At 41.0% G+C, this 22,832-nt stretch overlaps 1 pseudogene; it reads left to right on the top strand.

Moving 5' to 3' along the window:
* The first annotated feature begins 2,620 nt into the window (after nt 1–2,620).
* On the top strand, nt 2,621–11,582 carry LOC120025587 (annotated as a pseudogene).
* The last annotated feature ends 11,250 nt before the right edge of the window (nt 11,583–22,832 follow it).

Here is a 22,832-nt window from a genome sequence, read left to right as displayed (position 1 = left end):
TTGCCCAGGCCTGGTCTAGTATATACACTACCATTCAAAAGTTTGAGGTCACCTCGAAATGTCCTTGTTTTGAAGGAAAAGCAAAAAAAATTGTCCATTAAAATAACATAAAATTGACCAGAAATGCAGTGTAGACATTGTTAATGTTGTAAATGACTATTGTAGCTGGAAACGGCTGCTTTTTTATGGAAAATCTACATAGGCGTACAGAGGCCAATTATCAGCAACCATCACTCCTGTGTTCCAATGGCACGTTGTGTTAGCTAATCCAAGTTTATAATTTTAAAAGGCTAATTGATCATTAGAAAACCCTTTTGCAATGATGTTAGCACAGCTGAAAACTGTTGTTCTGATTAAAGAAGCAATAAAACTAGCCTTCTTTAGACTAGTTGAGTATCTGGAGCATCAGCATCGGTGGGTTCGATTACAGGCTAAAAATGGCCAGAAACAAAGAACTTTCTTCTGAACTCATCAGTCTATTCTTGTTCTGAGAAATGAAGGCTATTCCATGTGAGAAATTGCCAAGAAACTGAAGATCTGGTGCAATGCTGTGTACTACTCCCTTCACAGAACAGAGCAAACTGGCTCTAACCAGAATAGAAAGAGAAGTGGGAGGTCCCGGTGCACAACTGAGCAAGAGGACAAGTACATTAGAGTGTCTAGTTTGAGAAACAGATGCCTCACAAGTCCTCAACCGGCAGTTTCATTAAATAGTACCCGCAAAACACCAGTCTAAACGTCAACAGCGAAGAGGCGACTCTGGGAGGCTGGCCTTCTAGGCAGAGTTCCTCTGTCCAGTGTCTGTGTTCTTTTGTCCATCTTAATTTTTTATTTTTATTGGCCAGTCTGAGATATGGCTTTTTCTTTGCAACTCTGGCTAGAAGGCCAGCATCCCGGAGTCGCCTATTCACTGTTGATATTATGTAGAAGTTAGATAAAGATCCCAACGTGTGCCCCCTACATGAAGTTGAAACAGCGGACCTTGGAGGTGAGGCAGTTGTTTTGTAGCATCAGCAGCATAACTAGTGTCGTGGTAATTTCCTGTATTACTCAATGATGAGAGAGCCAACCACACACAAGTCAGAGTTATATTATAAAGTCCATCTTTAATAATATATGAGCTTCACCATAGCCCTTTTTGACTCTCAGATCAATTCAGTGTCTATAAATGAATTCTCTGAGAGTCTCTACAAAACAATTCTTAGTATCATTTATAGCCAAAATACACCCCTCTCAACTTACAAAGAACATTTTACTTGAAAGAGGAGTATCCCATAGCTAGATAGCATTAGCTATAAATTATCGTTCAGTTTGGTCTCCTAAGACGAGGTTTCAATCTCATGCTTGGTACCAAAACATTACCTCATCCAATGGCATATATCAATTGTCAATTCTAGATACTCCCATCTAAAATACACCCCCTCCTGGATAAGCTCAGAAAAGACAGTGCGCCTCTTAGGTCATATACTAGGTCAAGATAAGGGCAACCTCAGAGGGGACATACAATGGTTCCAGACACTGCCATACTCCTTCCCCCAATGAGAAAAGCAGGGAGTGACTGGCGTACAAACATTGTATGAGATAACTAACTGGTTCCCCATTAATGACGCCATCCCTTCACATGGTTTAGGAATAGTTACAGACACATTCCCATAAGAAGACAATGTTCCATTCTGTCCTCCTCCCCTTCTGATATTCTACATAGCACCACATGGTTTAACAGATACATTGACATATGAAGACAAGCCTGACCTCTCCCCTCTCTGGGCCCCAAGTGACTAAGCCCAAACTGAGAAGGGAAAATGCACTGCCAACCCTATAGTCTAAAGGGAACCATTCTAATGACAAGTATCTCACAAGCATATGATGAAAATAACATCTTATCTATCTATGTTACCTAACTAATTCTGATTCAGCCACGACACTAGACCATTTTTAAATTGTAAAGTTAGGTACATGATGACTTAGACACACTTAAATACGTATTCTATTTGATATGTATACTATTAAAAAAATATGTATTTCAGTAGTAGATTTTTAAGTATCGTGACCTTTGTAGGAGCGAACATTAAACCTAAAATTCCCTTTGTTTACTCACTTCCTAGTGCCTAGAGAGCCCCAGGTAGGCAGAATCTCAGTAGAAAGCTGTCAGACAGACTCTGATGCTGAGGAGATCAGGGAGGAGGAAGAGGAATTAAAGAGTAGCAGCAGTGCCAGTGAAGGAGTGACAGAAGAGATTGAACAAGCAAGTAATAACGGAAAGGAAAAGTATGGACAGATTCGAAGTGAGGAAGATGAGGTTTTAGATGATCCAGCACTGTGGCCAGAGAAAATACAAGACCATGAAAGAGAAGCAAGTGTTCGCAGACTAGCCAAAAGGTGTGGTGAGGAGAGATACTGTATAAAATCATGCCCCCAGACTCAGAAGGCAAGCCATTCCCCAACTATTAACAGTACAGTAAGTCAGCAAACAGAAGAGAAAAGGTGCAGAGAGACTGGCTTATTTATAGTAAGAGTGTAAAGGCATTATATTGCATTCTTTTTTCTCATGAGCAAAGTAAACCATCACCCAGTTCTGAATAGTAAAGATGACTATAAGATATCAGTGTAATGGTGGAGCATGTATGACAAACTACCAGAGCATGAGGATGGTGTGTTTTACAAGAGCTGTTACTGGAAATGGAAAAATCTGCAGCATACCGTAACAGCTACAGGTATAGACAGTCAGCTGCAGAAACAAATCCAGTCAGAAAAAAAACAGAGCACTTCTATAAAGGATGTTGGATGTGACACTGTACTTAGCATCTAGGAATCTGCCATTCTGGGGGAAATCACTCAATATGGATGTGCATAATGGACATTGCCTAGGCTTACTTGAACTGTTGTCAAATTATGACAATAATTACGCGTAATAATTACGAAAAGCGTAATAAAAAATAAAGTTTAATAATTACACTATTACGTGAGCTTTTACAGAAAGGCAGGGACAAAAAGAAAGGAGCACGACTGACTCATTACCTCAGCCCCGAGAGCCAAAAAGGGTTTTGAAAACAATACTTGATGAGAGAAGATGTAATCTATTACTCAGTTATATGTGATGCAACTCCAGACATTTCTCGTACTGAGCAAAATGTATTATTGGTGAGATATGTACAGAAAGATAAAGTTCAGGGAACAGGTGAATGGGAAATAATTGAACGTTTTCTTGAATTTAACCTGTTTGGGCTGCAGGGGCAGTATTGAGTAGCCGGATAAAAGGTGCCCATTTCAAACGGCCTCGTACTCAATTCTTGCTCGTACAATATGCATATTATTATTACTATTGGATAGAAAACACTCTAGTTTCTAAAACCGTTTGAATTATATCTGTGAGTAAAACAGAACTCATTTTGCAGCAAACTTCCTGACAGGAAGTGGAAAATCTGAAATCGATGCTCTGTTCTAGGGCCTGCCTATAAATGTCCTTGATATATATCAGTATACATGCACTTCATACGTCTTCCACTAGATGTCGACTAGTCGATGTTGAATTTCGCGCCCTGCACTTGAGCTGGCTGTTGTCATATTGTGCCCGGCTTCGGGCATGCAGCCAGAAGAAGTCTAACGAGTCACCCTCCCGGATCCGGGATCCTCCTCATCAAAAAAGCTGACTAGCATAGCCTAGCCTAACGCGACAGGGATATCATATAATATAATTTTCATGAAATCACAAGTCCAATACAGCAAATGAAAGATAAACATCTTGTGAATCCAGCCATCATTTCCGATTTTTAAAATGTTTTACAGCGAAAACACAATATATATATATATATTTATATTAGCTCACCACAATAGCCAAACACACAACGCCATGTTTTCACCATGTTTCCACCACAAAGGTAGCTTCACAAAACCCACAAATAGAGATAAAATTAATCACTAACCTTGAACAACTTCATCAGATGACAGTCTTATAACATCATGTTATACAATACATTTATGTTTTGTTCGAAAATGTGCATATTTGAGGTATAAATCGTAGTTTTACATTGCAGCCACCATCACAAATAGCACCAAAACAGCCAGAATTATTACAGAGAGCAACGTGAAATACATAAATACTCATCATAAAACATTTATGAAAAATACATGGTGTACAGCAAATGAAAGATAAACATCTTGTAAATCCAGCCAATATTTCCGATTTTTTAAGTGTTTTACAGCAAAAACACACTATATATTTATATTAGCTCACCACAATAGCCAAACACACAACGCCATTTATTCACCGTAAAGATAGCTTTCACAAAACCCACAAATAGAGATAAAATTAATCACTAACCTTTGGACAACTTCATCAGATCATGTTATACAATACATTTATGTTTTGTTCGAAAATGTGCATATTTAGAGGTACAAATCCTGGTTTTACATTGTGAATATGTAGCCATGATGCACCAAATTGTCCGGAGATATTTTGGACAGTCACGTAATCTAACCAAAGAACTCATCATAAACTTTACAAAAGAATACATGTTGTACAGCAAATGAAAGATACACTGGTTCTAACCTGTTATGGCTGCAGGGGGCGTATTGAGTAGCCAGATAATATGTGCCCATTTCAAACGGTGTCGTACTCAATTCTTGCTCGTACAATATGCATATTATTATTACAATTGGATAGAAAACACTCTCTAGTTTCTAAAAACGTTTGAATTATTTCTCTGAGTGAAACAGAAATCCTTCTGCAGCACTTTTCCTGACCAGGAAGTGAAATGTCAGAAATCTATGCTCTGTTCAACTGCATGCCTATACATGGGCGTGTTACGTAAGAGTCTACAAACACTTCCTACGCCTTCCCCTGGTTGTCAAGATGCGGTGAGAGAAGAAATTTCGTGTCTATCTTGGTCTGAGGTGGAATAAAAGGTCTTTGTTTGACGTGACCGTCCATTTCCTGTTTCTGGAGCGCGCGAAAGAGGACATGGATATGGCTTCTGTTTAGCTGTCGTTATGAAAGACGAACATCTCCGTCTTAGATTTGATTTGATACATGTCACCATATCATCGTAACGTATGTTTTTTCAATATAGTTTAATCAGATTATTGAAACTTTTTCGGGAGTTTTGCCGTGTTCCGTTTTCTAACTTTGTTGACGTTGGAGTAATCCGTGTCACTTGGCAAGTGCCCATGGTAAATGAAGAGGGATATTTGCCGTTCCAGATCAAAACAACGACTATTCTGGACAAAGGACACCTTATCCAACATTCTGACGGAAGATCACCAAAAGTAAGAAACATTTTATGATGCTATTTCTAATATCTGTCGTGCATGTTGACTGGTCGTGGGCGCCTAAGTGTTTCTGGCTATTGTGGCTATGCTAATATCACGCTACATTTTGTTTGCGCTGTAAAACATTTAATAAATCGGAAATATTGTCTAGAATCACAAGATGCCTGTCTTTCAATTGCTGTACACTATGTATTTTTCAGAAATGTTTTATGATGAGTAATTAGGTATTTGACGTTGGTGTCTGTAAATAGTATGGCTGCTTTCGGTGCAATTTCTGATTGTAGCTGAAATGTAAACTATGAATTATACCTGAAATATGCAATTTTTTCGAAAAAAACATATGCTATACAATAAATATGTTATCAGACTGTCATCTGATGAGGTTGTTTCTTGGTTAGTGGCTATTTTTATCTTTATTTGGCCGAATTTGTGATAGCTACTGATGGAGTCATAAACTGATGGAGTAAGAATATTGGTGTCTTTTGCTAACGTGATTAGCTAATAGATTTACATATTGTGTCTTCCCTGTAAAACATTTTAAAAATCGGACATGTTGGCTTGATTCACAAGATGTGCACCTTTCATCTGGTGTCTTGGACTTGTTAATGTGTGAAAGTTAAATATTTAAAAAAAATATCTTTTGAATTTCGCGCCCTGCACTTTGAGCTGGCTGTTGTCATAAGTGTACCGGCGTCGGGCTGCAGCCATAAATGCAACCGCTGTGTTAGATTTAAAAAAATAACTTTAGTACAACATACAGCATGCAATATTGTGAGACAGCGCTCACCTATTCTCCGCCTTGTTGGAGCCAACATATTCCACAAAAATACGAAATAACATCATAAATATTCTCTTACTTTTGATGATCTTCCATCAGAATGTTGTGCAAGGAGTGTCGGTCGGTCGGTCGGCCTGCCTGCCTGTCTCTCGCAGATCATTTTGAACTTTACCTCCATAGACCTCTACAGGACTCACTTGTGCTGGTATGACCATGTGGAGGTCCGTGACTTGTTCTGGAGAAAAGCCCCTCTGAAAGGTCTTTACATGGAAGAAGATTTAGAGTAGAACCCATCCATAGAGAACTAGAGAGGCCTGCTGTCTACATCTGCCAATCAATCAATCAATCAGTCAATCAAATGTATTTATAAAGCCCTTTTTACATCAGCCGATGTCACAAAGTTCTGTACAAAAACCCAATGACTGTTTGTTTAGTCACATATTTGATAAAACCTGATTTAAAAAAAAATCTTGATTCTTCCCATTTGTCCCAGGACAAGAGTATAACTTTCTGAACATGTCGCCAGGGGAGGTGGACTCTCTTGGGGAAGTGTACGACTTTGACAGCATCATGCATTATGCACCGAACACCTTTTCCAGGTTGGTACAAAGAACTGATTATTCATAAGCTCTGTTTTGTTAATTGGTTACTGTCTATTTGGACAATAAAATTGTCTCAAAGGTCAATCATTCCACTCCTCAGCATCTATACGAAACAAAAATATAAATGCAACATGTAAAGTGTTGGTCCCATGTTTCATGAGCTGAAAGAAAATATCCCAGAAATGTTTTAAACGCACAAAAAGCCTATTTTGTCACGACTTTAGCCGAAGTCGGCTCCTCTCCTTCTTCAGGCGGCGTTTGGCGGTCGACGTCACCGGCTTTCTAGCCATTGCCGCTCCATTTTTCATGTATCCATTTGTTTTGTCTTGTTCCCTGCACACCTGGTTTTCATTCCCCAATCAATCTACATGTATTTATTCCTCTGTTCCCCATCATGTCTTTGTGTAAGATTGTTTGTGTTACGTGTGTATTGTTGACCTGCCAGACTGGCTTGTTTTTTCCGTGTTATTTTTCACGAAGATGTTTATTGTTAAACATAATTCTTGTGACTGTTTTGCGCATTTTGCACTTTTGCCTAAATAAAGTGTGCGCCTGTTCACAAATCTCTGCTCTCCTGCACCTGACTTCGCTACCAGTACGCACACATTCTGACATATTTCTCTTAAATTCTGTGCACAAATTTGTTTACATCCCTGTTGGTGTGCATTCCTCCTTTGCCAAGATAATCCATCGACCTGACAGGTGTGGCATATCAAGAAGCTGATTAAACAGCATGAACATTACACAGGTGCACCTTGTGCTGTGGACAATAAAAGGCCACTCTAAAATGTGCAGTTCTGTCACACAACACAATGCCACAGATGTCTCAAGTTTTGAAGGAGCGTGCAATTGGCATGCTGACTGCAGGAATGTTCACCAGAGCTGTTGCCAGAGACTTGAATGTTCATTGCTCTACCATAAGCTGCCTCCAACGTCATTTTAGAGAATTTGTAAGTACGTCCAACCAGCCTCACAACTGCAGACCACGTGGAACCACGACACCCCAGGACCTCCACATCCGGCTTCTTCACCTACGGATCGTCTGAGACCAGCCACCTGGACAGCTGATAAAACTGATTTGCATTTCTGTCTGTAATAAAGCCCTTTTGTGGGAAAAAACTCAAGTCTGATTGGCTGGGCCTGGCTCCCTAGTGGGTGCCCTCCCAGGCCACCCATGGCTGCCTGCGCCCCTGCCCTGTCATGTGAAATCCATAGATTAGGACGTATTGAATTTATTTCAATGGACTGATATCCTTATATGAACTGTAACTCAGTAAAACCGTTGAAATTGTTGCATGTTGCGCTTATATTTTTATTCAGTGTACATATGATTTAGTCTAACCTTCAGTTGAGTATTATTCACTCAAGTACTTTGTTTTTCACCTGACATGTTCTAGTCAGGTTGCGTGTGCATGATAACATTAAATCTTCTACTTAGTATACATATTAGAATAACAATGTCATTGTCAGGAACTGGTTATCATCCAACAAAACAAACACTTTGCACCTAGATCTGACTTCAAAGAACCCTGGGATGCCATGGGGATTGGGTCCTGATTGTGATTAGAATGACTTCACAGAAGACCGATGCCTTTTCATTTCTGTCTCGTGCATGTTGTTACCCTGTTGGTGTTAAGATTGTTTACCTCCACCAACACTTTGCAGGCCAGGGTCATGGTGGCAGGCCAGGGTCATGGTGGCAGGCCAGGGTCATGGTGGCAGGCCAGGGTCATGGTGGCAGGCCAGGGTCATGGTGGCAGGCCAGGGTAAATATAGGGCTGTCAGTTGGGTCTTTGTTTGGGACAATCTAGGCTTTCAGGTCTGGGCTCCACTGAGCCCGTTGGCACAGCATAAAGCCCTCGTTCAGACTGCTCCATTTTCACATGCCTGCCATTCAAGGGTGCATCACCATGGGAACTGGGTGACAACTGGCTGCTGGGGGGACAGAAAGGGAGGTCGATAAAGGAGAAAAGTGTCAAACCGGAACCCCATGTGAACATTTCTTATTATGTCCTGCTCCTCAGCAGTGCCAAGTCATGACTGCTTTTCCAGTGCTGGAACTGTTGTTGATGATGGTGATCTCTAGGATGAATGGTTGAGTTTTGACAGTACAAAAAAGGCTTAAAAGTCAGCTGAATACAAATGAAACATTTTGTTTTGCAAAGAGAGAATAGGGAGAGGTCTCTCTTAAAGCTGGATCCGTACTGGTGAAACTGCCACGTCCATTTGCCATGTTACAACAACAAAGAAGTTACTTCAAACAACATACACTTTTCCCCCTCATTTTTGCACGTGTGTTAGAACAGCAGAGTACTGTCATTTGCTTTTTTTACCACGATGCTGGATGCTACTCTACCTTTCAGCAACAAAACAAACACCAGGATAAATGCACTGGGGTCGAGGAGTGGCGCTGTTTCCCTTTATGTGGATTTCAACTTCAGAGGCATCTTCTTAGACACCATTCTGCCTGTTATGATGTCAATGGAGTCAGGCCACCCATTGGGCAGAGGACAAGGCTGAGCAAAGGGGACATCGCACAAGCTCGCAAACTCTACAAGTGTACAAGACATATCCAACTTCACAGACCCCCTGACTCATGTAGGCTTTTCACCACTTGAAATGTCAGAGAGAACATGAGAATAAACCCTGCACAAGATCTGACTACTACCACCCCCGCCCATTCAAAGGAGATTGATTGATTCTTTAGTTTCCAAAAATTGGAATTCAGTTTATTGTTGTAATCTGGAGAACTCAAGCCCCAGGAACGGGCCACAGTTGTTACAATTCAACAACCAATCAATCAGCAACGATCAAGTGCTTGGTATTGTGCCTCCTTTATAAGGCTAAGGGAAATCTTAGTTGAGACAGCTGAAATGAAAACTTGTATTTTGTATCCCAGCAACGTCTCTCTATGGTAGCTTACTGTATCCATTTCTGTGGTATGTTTAGAGTGTGTTTCTTTTTCACTGTGTGCTGTGTTGTGTTTTGTGGGCAGGGTGTGGGGACCGCCTACAGGACAGTAGTGGAAACTTCTCCTCTCCTGGTTATCCCAATGGATATGCAGCCTACGTCCACTGTATCTGGAGGATCTCTGTCACACCTGAAGAGAAAGTAGGTTGAAAACAGCCAAGGGCTAGCCGTCAAACTCAGTTCACATCTATGCAGTGAGTTTCTCAGTGAGTTCAGTCAGTTCACTTGACAACAAACATACCGTATCCTATAACCAAAGGAGATGATAGTTCTGGTTGAATTTAATTGAAGTGCATTGGCTTCAGTCTTCCCTGTTTAGAATTGTTCAGAAATAGCCTCTTAATAGCCTCAGGAGTCTGTGGCTCTGGAGTTGAATCCCTGCCTTGCAGCCAATGGGTTGTAGGTTTAAATCACCAGTTTTGTGTGTATTTCTTGGGAGCAGCAGGTATCCAAGGGGTTAAGAGCATTGGGCCAGTAACCGAAAGGTCGCTTGTTTGATTCCCGACTAGCCGAATTGGTGAGAAATCTGTCAATGTGCCCTTTAGCAAGGCACTTAACCCTAATTGCTCCTGTAAGTCGCTCTGGATAAGAGCATCCTGACTGGTTGCATCACTACCTGGTACGGCAATTGCTCGGCCTCTGAACGCAAGGCACTATAGAGGGTAGTGCGTACGGCCCAGTACATCACTGGGTCTAAGCTGCCTGCCATCCAGGACCTCTACACCAGGCGGTGTCTGAGGAAGGCCCTAAAAATTGTCATAGACCCCAGCCACCCCAGTTATAGACTGTTCTCTCTACTACCGCATGGCAAGCGGTATCGGAGTGCCAAGTCTAGGACAAAAAGGCTTCTCAACAGTTTTTACCCCCAAGCCATAAGACTCCTGAACAGGTAATCAAATGGCTACCCGGACTATTTGCATTGTGTCCCTCCCCCCAACCCCTCTTTTTACACTGCTGCTACTCTCTGTTTATTATATATGCATTGTCACTTTAACTATACATTCATGTACATAATACCTCAATTGGGCCGACCAACCAGTGCTCCCGCACATTGGCTAATGGGCTATCTGCATTGCGTCCCGCCACCCACCACCCGCCAATCCATCTTTTACGCTACTGCTACTCTCTGTTCATCATATATGCATAGTCACTTTAACCATATCTACATGTTCATACTACCTCAATCAGCCTGACTAACCGGTGTCTGTATGTAGCCTCGCTACTTTTATAGCCTCGCTACTGTATATAGCCTCGCTACTGTATATAGCCTGTATTTTTACTGTTGTTTTATTTCTTTACTTACCTATTGTTCACTTAATACCTTTTTTGCACTATTGGTTAGAGCCTGTAAGTAAGCATTTCACTGTAAGGTCTACACCTGTTATATTCGACGCACGTGACAAATAAACTTTGATTTGATTTGAGTGTCTGCTAAATGACTCAAATGTAGTGTGCTGTCCTTAACAAACTTGACTCCTTCCTTTCTTTTCTCTCTCTCTCACTGTCTCTCACTCTCTCACTGTCTGTCTGTCTGTCTGTCTGTCTGTCTGTCTGTCTGTCTGTCTGTCTGTCTGTCTGTCTGTCTGTCTGTCTGTCTGTCTGTCTGTCTGTCTGTCTGTCTGTCTGTCTGTCTGTCTGTCTGTCTGTCTGTCTGTCTGTCTGTCTGTCTGTCTGTCTGTCTGTCTGTCTGTCTGTCTGTCTGTCTGTCTGTCTGTCTGTCTGCCTGTTGGCCTGTCTGTCTGTGTGCCTGTCTGTGTGCCTGTCTGTCTGCCTGTCTCTCACAGATCATTTTGAACCTTACCTCCATGGACCTCTACAGGACTCACTTGTACGACCATGTGGAGGACGGAGATGGGTTCTGGAGAAAAACCCCTCTGAAAGGTCTTTACATGGACGAAGATTTAGAGTGGAACCCATCCACAGGGAACTCTTCAGAGAGGCCTGCTGTCTACATCTGCCAATAAGTCATTCAGAAAACATCTGTGCCTAATTTAATGTTTACCTGAGATTTTGAATTCCTAGAGCAGAACAGATTATGGGAATGTAGAGAATTAATAGAATGTACAATATGTTCAGAATAATACACTGATGCGTAAAGATCAGACTTCACCAGCTGTCTGTGTAACTGAGATGAACTAAGAGCTGCCCGCCTCAGTGTTGTTATTAGTCGTCGACCGACCGACCGACCGACCGACCGACCGACCGACCGACCGACCGACCTACCTACCTACCTACCTACCTACCTACCTACCTACCTACCTACCTACCTACCTACCTACCTACCTACCTACCTACCTACCTACCTACCTACCTACCTACCTACCTACCTACCTACCTACCTACCTACCTACCTACCTACCTACCTACCTACCTACCTACCTACCTACCTACCTACCTACCTACCTACCTACCTACCTACCTACCTACCTACCTACCTACCTACCTACCTACCTACCTACCTACCTACCTACCTACCTACCTACCTACCTACCTACCTACCTACCTACCTACCTACCTACCTACCTACCTACCTACCTACCTACCTACCTACCTACCTACCTACCTACCTACCTACCTACCTACCTACCTACCTACCTACCTACCTACCTACCTACCTACCTACCTACCTACCTACCTACCTACCTACCTACCTACCTACCTACCTACCTACCTACCTACCTACCTACCTACCTACCTACCTACCTGGATGGATGGATGGATGGATGGATGGATGGATGGATGGATGGATGGATGGATGGATGTTGTCTCTGATAATACTGACATGTTCATCGCAGTCGGGACATGTATGCTGGTACCAGAAGCCGATCACATGGCCCAGCTCATGCACAACGATCCCAAACTTGTCACAGTTCTTTCCTATTGAGATGGCCTGGGGACCCCCTCCCCTCCAGCCCACATAGGAGCAACACCTGTAGAGGGAGACACGGTCTTTCAGGGGGATATGCACTTAGGAGACAGTGGGGTTTTTCCCACTTGTAGGATTGTGGTTGATTCACATTTATTTCAGTCAATTCAGCACACAGAATAACTTATTACATCATTGATATCAAATGAATTGAAAAACTACCCATTATCACTGAGTTCTACTCATTTTTTGTTGTTGTTGTTTATAAGTTGACACTTCAATAACCCAGCATGGTCAAACTCTGTAACTGGAGAAATACAACACAGCTCTAGCTCTGTGGTCAGTCACACATGAAAGCCCAGATTTAGAAAATGAAGAAAGACTTTGCTCTGAGGCAATGTTCCCGGTTTCCTTTTTTGCCATGAATTCTGACAATAACACAGACACATCCAGGCAAACACACACTTACAGTACACTGTTCACAATCAAATCCCTTTATACAATAACTACCTCACAGCTTTGTTCCCAGTCTTTTCTTACTATATTTTTTTAAAGAAGAATTAAAGAATTTCAAACTCCTTTCATATTTGTATTTATTTGTGAAATGACAGAAGAGAAACAGAGACAGAAGGATAAGAAATGCATAGGGTGGATGCAGGGATCAATCCGGCTTCCGTATGTGGTTCCGAGGACAAGAGCGTTACTGCTCGACCAGACAGACTCCGAGCCCATTTGTTCCCAGTCTTTATCAAAATCTTATACAAAGAATATGAGAGAATAAAGATCAGTTGGTCCTGCAATGTGCAGCATGAACCCTGTCTGAATAGCAGATATTGTGAAAAAGTTTAAGAGCAATGGAGAGGCATGTAGAGCTGCTGCTCATGGAGAGAATCATTAGGTTTGAAACCACAGGAGCCGAAGACAAAATGCTAAAATGACAGTGAAGCGTTCCTGCCTGAAGTGCATTACCATCTTTTTTTGTGTCAAGGACAACTTAAGAGGGTCACAGCTCTGAAGCAACTGGCAATGTTCTGCTGTAATGAAAATCAGTGGGGAACCCTGGGCCTGACTGTCTGGAGAAGTGTCATTCTTACTGCTCTCACGAACCATTCACTGGAACAGACACATGCAAACAGATATGTGGCCCATGCAGGTTTGAGGTCATTCAATACATTTTAATGTAACCTCGCATCTCAAATTCATGCATGAATTTGCAAAGGAGATGGCAGTCATGTGAAAACACCCTAAATGGACCCCAGTCTTGGATCCTCCAGGTCCAGCGCAGCTCCCACACTGGACCTGCATCTGTATTGTTGAAGGTCTGGATGGTCCTATGACATCCAGAATGCGGTCCACCTTAAACATACGCAGGTCCTCCTCATCCAAGGTAATGTTTCCCAGGAAGGTAGCTGGAACAGTAACACACAGGCAGAAGTGATGCTGCAGCTGAAACATGGTTTGTTTTTAATGTGATTCTTTTAATTGTTGCTTTAAAAACACTATATCCACAGTTTGCTAAACAGTTTGCAAAACTAAAGAGATACTTACACAAGCAATCACGAAGACAGATAGAGAAAATGAAAGGGAGAGACCTACTGTCTTCACTAAAGCCTGACTTTATTTATTTGTACTGAAATATAGCTACTGTATTTAGTAGTTGGGAGAAACTGAAGCAATATGGGGATCTGGTATATTGAAACCATAAATGTATCTACAGCCACTCAGTATGGCATGCACCACTCAGTATGGCAGCACTTGAGGTCAGCTGACAGCACGTAAATATGCTGCAGTGCTTTTGTAGTATGTTTTGCTCAGGTCCCTCATTTTTTACACGTGCTGTGTTTTGCTGGAGAGTCACATGTGTGAAGCGACCCTGCCTGCTGGCTATGATACGTGAGCTGATGTGTGATTGGTGCTTCCCTCTCCCCAACGGGAGACCCTCACATGGCTCTGGCAGTCTGACCTACTGTTTGAGCAGCCAACACCCCTCATGCATACTGTACGCACTGCAAAAGAACACTAACATACACACTAGATCTCATGTGTGTGCGCACATATATGAGGTCTCCAATCCAACACAATTACATAAAATGGTTGAAAAAGATGTGCTTTCTATTCTGGGCTCATTTTCCCCGATGAAATAATCATATCAATACTTTTACCCCAAATAAAGTTATACATTATTTTTGTGTGCTTCCAAATGAAGGAGGATCATGTATACAACCGACCACACAAAATCTACGGCCATGTTCCAATACCCACACCACAACATAAATGGGCATGATTATGTTCAGCAGATGTAGAGTTGAGCTGAAGACATACTCTTTAATATCCAGACAGGCTGCTACTTGTCAGTTAGCATCACTTGTCAAAGCATAACAATCAGAAGGGTTAATTAGTACAGTGGGTTAGGAGAAATTGCTCCGGTAACAGGTTAATTCCAACCTGCCATGTCACGCTGAGCTTGAGTAGCAACAAAGTGTCATATAGACTGGCAAATATCAGATGTGATACTCAAAATTCATTAAAAGATAGTCAAAGCAATATGGTAAAGTAGATGCCTTCTGGGAATTTGCTGACACCTGTCCATAGGGAATGAGGCTAGTGGGATTGTTTGAAACATTCAATATTTAATGAGCCTTTTGTAAATGGTCTCTTGGTGTGGGAGTAAAATATATGGTGAGATTGCCAGGCAATATAGAACTGAGAGGACAGGGTTGCAGAACAGTATACAGAAAGCAGTGGTACAATCTCCTGTATACAGGGGCCAGTGTCTGTGAGTGTTTGCTCCATTTGTGTTTTACAGTGCCTAGTGAAAGTCTGCACACCCCTTGCACAGTCTTCACATTTGAGGCCTTAAAATCAAATCTTAATTAGGGATTAGGTTGGATTTACTTTCCTACAGATCTGGGTGATTTTGCAACTACGGGCACATTTGGCATTTCTTTTTTTTTAAATGTAGTTTCTTGAAAAAAAACTTTTATCAATAGAAATACTTTTCTCATTTTGTCAGGAACCATTAACTGGTATTGATTACGACCATTTTATTCGACAATACATGGATTTTACTCCAGAATGTCCTCCCATGTCCATTCCTCCTTTTTTCCACGCTGCTTGGTCCGTTGGTGGTGGGTAGTTCTGTAACGGCTGTTGTCGGGAGAAGGAGAAGACCAAAGTGCAGTGTGGTAAGTATTCATAATCCTTTTAATAAATACGAATACTAGAACAAAAAAACAACAAACGAACAGTTCTGCAAGGTGCAATACACAAAACAGAAAACAACTACCCACAAACACAGGTGGGAACAGGCTACCTAAGTATGGTTCTCAATCAGAGACAACGATTGACAGCTGCCTCTGATTGGGAACCATACCAGGCTAAACACATAGAAATACAACACACAGAACCAAACATAGAATGCCCAACCCAACTCACGCCCTGACCAACCAAAATAGAGACATAAAAAGGATCTCTAAGGTCAGGGCGTGACACATGGTTTATTAACTGATAAGCAAAACAAAATCAGATTCAAAACTTAGAATTTTTCAATTTAAATTACTATACAAAATTCTTTCAACAAATATAATGTTATATATACAGTATGGGGGATACAACCATCCCAGCTCTGCAGATTTTGCTGTGATGAAATCCAATCATTAGATAATATATTTTGGTACTGTCCAGCTTTGCCAAGAGTGTGCAAAGCTGTCATCAAGGCAAAGGATGGCTACTTTGAAGAATCTAAAATCTATTTTGATATGTTTAACACTTTTTGGTTACTACGTCATTCCATATGTGTTATTTTATAGTTTTGATGTTTTGATGTTTTCACTACATTCTACAATGTAGAAAATAGTAAAAATAAAGAAAAACCCTTGAATGAGAAGGTGTGTCCAAACTTTTGACTGGTACTGTATATATTAGCCAAAGTTCAAGTAATCTTCAACTGTCCCTCAGGGAATCAATTGACATTGTAATTACACACTTAGGAGCCATTCATAAACATTTACTGCCACAGAAAAATAAAACATTTTGGGGAAAATTATATAAAATCCTATTGAAAAATATCATGCAATTTACAGATGAACGGGGCAAAGTACAGAGAGATCCTTGATGAAAACCTGCTCCAGAGCACTCATATTGTTTCATTTGTTTTAATTTTATTACGATCCCCATTAGCCATGACACCATGATGACAGCTAGTCTTCCTTGGGGCTGACACATAATGAACAATACATTACAAACAAAAACACTTTACAATTTACATTTACAATTAAAAACAATGAACAAGTAGACATTACAGACAGTTAAAATACCTGAAAGGTAACTTTTAACATTCAATTAGCATATTCAGGGATCGGTATCTGTCAAGTGATATGGTCGATCAGATTTTTTCTTGAATGTGATTTTACTTTTTGCTTGGGAAATCTGAGTTGGTAAGGAATTCCATTCAGTGATGACTTGAGGAGATTTGTCCTTGGTATGGTTTGGTGATTATATCTATTACTGGTATACACTAATTGGACTGAGAAATTATGGGGTTTCTTGAACTGGATTACATTTCTGAGAAAAATCTAAAGACCGGAGAGTAATTTACTTTTAACACAAAGCCATGGCCATGGCAATGAATAGTTAGTCTGGCAGCTCTGTTTTGAGCTAGCTGGAGATTTTGTAAGATTTTGTTTTGCTGCAGGTGACCATATGAATGGACAGTACTCTAGGTGTGACAGGACCAAAGATTTAATCACCTTACAAATGTTAGATATTTGTATATTTTTCGGGGGTTCACATCTATACATTTTCCCATCTTAATAACAATGTGGTCAATATGATCAGATCAGGATAGCAATGCTTCCAATGTGTCACCCCATCTATTGACAAGTTTAATTGCGAGTCACCAGCAAGCATATTTATAGGGCCAAACACAATTTTTTATTTTATTTAACTAGGCAAGTCCATTAAGAACAAATTCTTATTTACAATGATGGCCTATCCTGGCCAAACCCTAACTGCACGACGCTGTGCCAATTTTGCGGCACCCTATGGGACTCCCAATCACAGCCGGTTGTGATACAGCCCAGGATAGAACCAGGGCCTGTAGTGATGCCTCTAGTGCTGAGATGCAGTGCCTTAGACCGCTGCGCCACTCAGGAGCCCCAAATGTGGTGTTCTTAATTCATTGCTCAGTTCTTAATTCATTGCTCAGTATGTGAGGTAGCTCATTATATGCTGATGCAGCACTATACATTGCAGAGTAATCAGTATACATAATCACACTTGCTTTTTCAATAATTTAAGGTAAATCATTTGTCAAAATTTAGTAGAGGAGTGGGCCTAGGAAGCTGCCTTGGGGAACACCACATATACTGTCTGAGAAACTTCCATGAAATAAAACATTTTGCCTTCTCCTGGATAGGCACAGTAGCTTTCCATCCAGGATAGAGCAGTGGATGTGAATCCATAACACTTGAGTTTACCTACAAATAGTTAATGATCAATTACAACAGAAGCAGCACTAAAGTCTAAACACTGGCCCCACTAAGATTCTGTCATCCATGCTCTTTAGCCAATTGTCTGTAATTTGTACTAACCGTAAGTCACTCTTGATAGGAGTGTCTGCTAAATGACTAAACTGTAAATGTAAAATGTAAATTTGCTCTAAGGCCATTCATGTAGAATTACCTTCTCTGTATGCATGCTGAAAACCCTTATCAAAACTTTACATGAGAAATAATCCTTTGCACAAATACAATTTTCTCCATTATTTTACTCAATACAGGCAGTAATCTTATATAGGACTGCTATTAGGAACAGTGAAGGTCAATTTCTGGTCTTCAGGTAGAGGAATGACATTTGACTCTTTCCAAATTCTGGCCACACCTCACACGTCAAGCACTTGACAAATTGGGGTGGATATGTGGTTGGCTGTGACTCTAAGCGATTTGCCGACAAGATTATCTGTACTTGGTGACGTGTCATCAGAAAGAGACAACATCATCTTTTCAACCTCAAATTGTTCTGCTTGGTGAAATTCAAACATGCATTGCCTCTCCATCATGATACAATATTGTATAAGGGTATATGACAGTGAGCCATCAGTTGAACTCAACTTTTTCCAAATTGAGTCCGGTACAACATCTGTGGACATTGAAATCACGACCTCTGTGGGCGTTGAAATCAAGGCCAGGTCAGTGGGACCAAATTTCAACGTCTTTTCAACATACATGAATGCTCGCTGGGTAAAAGCAGTTGTACCTAAGTCTTGGTTGACAGATGGAATTCCAACGTGGGAGTTTCTGCAAAAGGACTACTACAAAATGAAACATTTTGACCTACGTGATGTCAGAGAGGGCCAGTCTACCTTCCGATAGAGAATGCAGTGATTAGTGCAAAGTCTGCCACAAATAAAACTTGGTGATTAACAGCATTCATACATGGAAAAACATAGTCAAAAAAATGCATGAAAGGGTATTTTGTTTTAAAGTGTCTATCCTATATCTGAGAGATGGAAAAAATATCAGGAAATTATTATACTGTATATATATTTTTCCCCCACATTTAACCCCTTTGGTTGGCACTAAACTATTTCCATATATACTTCCATAAAATGTTTTAACTGGTACCTGGCTACCTTCAGACAAGTCTTGTGAGACTGTTGGGCATCCTAGAGTAAAATATGTACAGTTGAAGTCGGAGGTTTACATACACTTAGGTTGGAGTCAATAAAACTTGTTTTTCATCCACTCCACAAATTTCTTGTTAACAAACTATAGTTTTGGCAAGTCGGTTAGGACATCTACTTCGTGCATGACATAAGTACTTTGTCCAACAATTGTTTACAGACAGATTATTTCACTTATAACTCACTGTATCACAATTCCAGTGGGTCAGACACTAAGTTGACTCTGCCTTTAAACAGCTTGGAAAATTCCAGAAATGGCTTTAGAAGCTTCTGATAGGCTAATTAACATCATTTGAGTCAATTGGACCTGTGGATGTATTTCAAGGCCTACCTTCAAAACTCAGTACCTCTTTGCTTGACATCATGGGAAAATCCAAAGAAATCAGCCAAGACCTCAGAAAATAAATTGTAGACCTCCACAAGTCTGGTTCATCCTTGGGAGTAATTTCCAAACACCTGAAGGTACCACATTCATCTGTACAAACAATAGTACGCAAGTATAAACACCATGGGACTACGCAGCCGTCATACCGCTCAGGAAGGAGACGCATTCTGTCAACTTGAGATGAACGTATTTTGGTGAAAAAAGTGCAAATCAATCCCAGAATAACAGCAAAGGACCTTGTGAAGATGCTGGAGGAAACAGGTACAAAAGTATCTACATCCACAGTAAAACGAGTCCTATATCGACATAACCTGAAAGACTGCTCAGCAAGGAAGAAGCCACTGCTCCAAAACCGCCATAAAAAAGCCAGACTACGGTTTGCAACTGCACATGGGGACAAAGATCGTACTTTGTGGAGAAATGTCCTCTGGTCTGATGAAACAAAAATAGAACTGTTTGGCCATAATGACCATCGTTAAGTTTGGAGGAATAAGGGGGAGGCTTGCAAGCCGAAGAACACCATCCCAACCGTGAAGCATGGGGGTTGCGGGGGTGCTTTGCTGCAGGAGGGACTGGTGCACTTCACAAAATAGATGGCATCATGAGGAGGGAAAAGTATGTGGATATATTGAAGCAACATCTCAAGACATCAGTAAGGTTGCAAATGGGTCTTCCAAATGGACCAAATGGACAATGAAGTTGCAGCAAAATGGCTTAAGGACAACAAAGTCAAGGTATTGGAGTGGCCATCGCAAAGCCCTGACCTCAATCCTATGGAACATTTGTGGGCAGAACTGAAAAAGCGCATGCGAGCAACGAGGGCTACAAACCTGACTCAGTTACACCAGCTCTGTCAGGAGGAATGAGTCAAAATTCACCCAACTTATTGTGGGAAGCTTGTGGAAGGCTACCCGAAACGTTTGACCCAAGTTAAACAATTTAAAGGCAATGCTACCAAATACTAATTGAGTGTATGTAAACTTCTGACCCACTGGGAATGTGATGAAAGAAATAAAAGCTGAAATAAATCATTCTCTCTACTGTTATTCTGACATTTCACATTCTTAAAATAAAGTAGTGATCTTAACTGACCTAAGACAGGGAATTTTTACTAGGATTTTGTGAAAAACTGAGTTTAACTGTATTTGGCTAAGGTGTATGTAAACTTCCCGACTTCAACTGTATGTGTTCATGAGATACATGTACGTGCTCGTGAGAGTCTCCCCATTCTAAAGACGGGTCATGTTAGTGTGTAGCCCAAACTGTTCAGACTCATGGTCTGACAAACATCACTGTAGCTTGGCCACCTTCCATTGGATTGAGACGCAGCCCATGCAAAAAATGTATCTCTACTTTAAGCAGATGGATTTTGATAGGGATTTTTTTTATTATGGTAATAATATTTCCGCAATTTTGATTTCCGCGGGTGCGGGGACATCAACTCAAGGGGGTTTAATGGATAGTGTGACATTTTGGCAACTAAGCCCTTTTTTCTACTTACTCAGAGTTAGATGCCAGCTGCAAGACTTCAAGTCATTGCGCATGTTGGCAATGACTCCAGGAACCTCCTTAAATATCTTTCAAACTGCAAGGAGCGACATCAAAAATGTATCCATTAGTTCATCTGGCTCTGGGTAAGTAGAAAAAGGGGCTTAATTGCCACAATGTCGAAACAGCCCTATTAAAAGGAAGTTTGATTTAGATTTTTTTTATCAATTATAGTACAGTTGCCTGAAATATTGCCAATCACCTTGTTTGCCTTGCTTTGGACCAGGCCTGATTTCTAAGCTGAATAAATTCAGATTGCTTTGGTGTGTATCAAGGATTTTATCTTGACTATGAGTCCTTTAAAAATAGCAAGTTTATCTGCCAGGGGTATAAAAATAAATAAGAAATGTTCCAGAGCTAACTCAGGGTCAGGCGTACAGGAAACACTGGATAAATAAACAACATTTTTAAATATCAGACGAGGATAAGATTTTTGTAGATGAGTATCTCTAATACACACTATGGAGAGATGATTGTTAAGATCATAGGTAAAGACTCCATGTGACATGTTTTTATGTTGGTTCTTTGTAAGAATTACATCAATTAGAGAAGATTTTGTCAGAGTTTTCACATTAAGACGACTAGGTTTGGAAACTGTCTTGAGTTAAATGCAGCTTTGATTTAACTTTATTAAACGAGTACCCTTCGCCAGCATAGCCTGTTGTCTGGGCAGCCGAATGAGTAGAGCAGAGACTGTCTGTAAAGTAGAGAGTTCTGCACATTCTGACCTTTAGCTGTCAGGAAGAAGGGTTCAGAAAAGTCGGGTCTGCAGCCACTCCTGAGTTAAAATCAACACAGATACTCTTTAAATGATCAAAGGCTGGGGATAGCCAGTCAAGATTTTAATTCCCCAAACTGTCTATGAGGACAGAAAAGGGGTTATCAACTCAGATAAAGCACTAACTGCACCCAAATGGGAACCATTCAATGACTGACGTCTCATCATGTGTCTTCCTGTGAACCAGAAATACTCTCATCTGTTGTAATGTCATTTCACAGGCCCAGAGGACCAACTCACACAACCATATTTACATATAATGGCTTTGGGGGCTGTTTGATGTGTGTGTGTGTGTGTGTGTGTGTGTGTGTGTGTGTGTGTGTGTGTGTGTGTGTGTGTGTGTGTGTGTGTGTGTGTGTGTGTGTGTGTGTGTGTGTGTGTGTGTGTGTGTGTGTGTGTGTGTGTGTGTGTGTGTGTGAGAGAGAGAGAATGAGTGTTTGCGTGTGTTTGTGTGATCCTATTGCTATTGATGGTATAAGGTTTTGATTGTATCTTATTGTCCTAAAGTCAATCAACAGGAGGTGTTACTCCAAAAGGGAAACCTCTAGCCAAGGGAGAGATCATGATATAAATGCAAACTGAGTGTGATGGAATCTGATGGTGTGCACTTGTCCATGTTGCATCTCCAGGGTAATCAGGATATGCTGGGAATGAATCTGATATCCAGCATGGACATCTCATCAGCATCCAAATTCCTCTGTGTAACCAGTGCAAAATGAATAGATTTGGCGCCCTCTAGCAGCATTTTCTGTACACCGTCAAATTAAAACTTCCTCCTTTCCCATATTTTCACTAGATGGCCACGGCATGCTGCACAGTCTTATGAATAAGGAATTAGGTATTTGGTCTTGAATGAGAGTTAGCGTTCGGCCTATGGTTAGGGGTGAGGTTAAAGTTATGGTAAAGATGTTGTGATGAATACATCCCGAAAGTGTTTTTTTACATGAAGTGGGTA

This window comes from Salvelinus namaycush, chromosome 31 (genome assembly GCF_016432855.1).
Source record: "Salvelinus namaycush isolate Seneca chromosome 31, SaNama_1.0, whole genome shotgun sequence".
NCBI classification, from domain to species: Eukaryota; Metazoa; Chordata; class Actinopteri; order Salmoniformes; family Salmonidae; genus Salvelinus; species Salvelinus namaycush.
This window is presented reverse-complemented; position numbering and strand designations above follow the sequence as displayed.